At 48.8% G+C, this 2,201-nt stretch overlaps 1 long non-coding RNA gene across 1 annotated transcript; it reads left to right on the top strand.

Annotated features, from left to right (window-relative positions):
- The first annotated feature begins 344 nt into the window (after positions 1-344).
- On the top strand, positions 345-1,711 carry LOC108491891. Its single transcript, XR_001872958.1, has 3 exons — positions 345-681; positions 1,199-1,276; positions 1,609-1,711. It is a non-coding gene; the product is annotated as an uncharacterized LOC108491891 (long non-coding RNA).
- The last annotated feature ends 490 nt before the right edge of the window (positions 1,712-2,201 follow it).

Below are 2,201 nucleotides of genomic sequence, written 5' to 3'. Positions count from 1 at the left end.
GAAACGGACTTTGTTTTAAAAGCAGAACACAGCAAACAGAGAGGTCCCGCTGGCCCGGCCCACGGCGCTCCCGCACCCGCTGAGTGGCCCCGGCCCCCCCTCCGTCGCGCCCTGCCCGGCCTCTTCCCGCGGCGGCTCCGCTCGCTCGGCTCCTCCGGCCTCGCCATGTCCGCTTCCAGCTCCTCGGCGGCCGCACTGCGCCCGGCCACTCACCTGATCTTTGACATGGACGGGCTGCTGCTGGGTGTGTAGCCTGCGCCCCTCTCCCCTCTGTGCCGGGCCCCCGCGCCGCACGGTCTCACCGCGCCGCCAGGCCCGGCCCGGCCCGGCCCGGCTGTCCGGACAGCGCGGGTCCGTAGGTGGCGGCGGGCAGCCCCCTTCCCTTCCTCTCCTCCCCTTCCCTCCCCGCCTCCCGCTGCCTGAGCGGGCCAAGCTGCGGGCGCTCGTTTGCGGCCTTCTCGCTCTGGGCGAGGGGCCAGAGCGCCCCGGGCGGCGCTGCTAAAACCCGCACGAGGGGATTAAAGCAACAGGAAACGATCTAATTCCTTCTCCTCCTTCCGCCATCCGCTGCCTTTCGGGGGCAGATTCCGTCATGAATTAAAAGATCCGAGGCTGAGCGTGAACAGGGCGCTTGCTCGGGATGGTGGAGGGCTGAGCGAGGTTTTGGGGAGAGAGGTGAAGGTCACGTTGGGGTGGGAAGCCAAAGAAAGCGGGTATGGAGGAAAATGGGGATCCAGTGTGCGGAGCTGAGGGAGCCCCGGGCCCAGTGCTGGCAGCAGCGAGACCCTGGCCCAGGGCTGGAAGTGCCAGGGCAGGACACTGCTCGGCAGCCTTTGGGGTCACCACTGCAGCTGGAAACTCCCGTGACAGTCTTCTATCACGGCTTTTGTATCAGTAGGCTGTCTCGTTTGCAGGCTTTCTGTAACCTGTGTCCTCCCGCGATACAGCTAGATTGGATCTTGGAGTTTGAATCGTCATTATGACTACGACAGTATTTAAGGCTGTTAACTGTTTGCTGAATGAGGACCCTCTGCTGAGTGTCTCCTGTGGAATAATAGAGTATTTTTATATGTGACTTGGTTTTTGAAATAGTTCATGTGGGTTATCGCACAGGAAGCAGCACTGGATGTGGGTGAATTCTTAAAAGGTGTGAACTTGACATGTGTGCCTTCCTTCTGCAAAACCCAAATTGTTGCAGTTTCTGGGAAGACTGGCGTGAAGTCTGATGAATTACTCTCTATTTCCAAGAAATGTGCACTTTCCCCTCCTTTAACAGGTGAAGATGATTCACTTATCAGCTTTTAAAACAGAAATGACATTTCCCATGCTATCATAAATATTTTTAAGTATTTTAGAGCTGTTGGGTTTTGTTTGTTTCATCTGCACTCTTAATATGCTATGCAAAACAGTGATTGAATTATTTTAGTTCCGTTTTCTGTTTCATCATTGGAGTCTCAAATAGCCTGGGGTTATATATATATACACACATACATATATATATATATATATATATATATATACACATGCATGTGTATATATGTATGTATAATGTATATATTTGTAATTCTATAATCCAGAACCAGTTATTTTAATTTTGTTCTTATTTAGAAGTTTCAAGAAAGCTTTTTCAGTTACTATTGCTTTTTGTCAGAAGTTGAAAATCTGTTTCACACAGAGAATACTCACCTGGACAGGACAGTATTGGTAAGTTATATGAGTATTTAGTCATTGATATGGATATGTAAGATTTCCATATGAGGTTTATAGAATCATAGAATGTTAAGGAGTTGGAATGGACCTTAAAGTTCATCTAGTACCAACTCCCCTGCCATGGGCAGGGACAGCTCCCACTAGAACAGGTTGCTTAAGGCCTTATCCAGCCTGGCCTCGAACACTGCCAGGGTTTTAAGTGAATTTATCATGCACAGGTTAGGTGCTTTAGCTTTGGACAATATTCTAGGAACAAAAGGCATTTTTCTCAGATGCTATCCTGTTTATATTTAGAAATTGCCTTTCTGTAACATTCCAAACAGGCAACACCAATACCAGTTGAGGTTCTGAGTCATTTTTAGATCTCTAAACTCTTGGGGTTCATACAGTGAAGAAGAATTAAAAATACTGTAGATTATGAACTGTGCCTCATACTGGAAAAGTAATTATAAAATATCCATAATTCTTGGACATAAAACTTTGCCAAGATT

The sequence above is a fragment of the Lepidothrix coronata genome, unplaced genomic scaffold, assembly GCF_001604755.1.
Source record: "Lepidothrix coronata isolate B3197 unplaced genomic scaffold, Lepidothrix_coronata-1.0 Scaffold2367, whole genome shotgun sequence".
In the NCBI taxonomy this organism is placed as follows: Eukaryota; Metazoa; Chordata; class Aves; order Passeriformes; family Pipridae; genus Lepidothrix; species Lepidothrix coronata.
The sequence above is the reverse complement of the archived record's forward strand: the minus strand, read 5'-3'. Positions and strand labels throughout refer to the sequence as shown.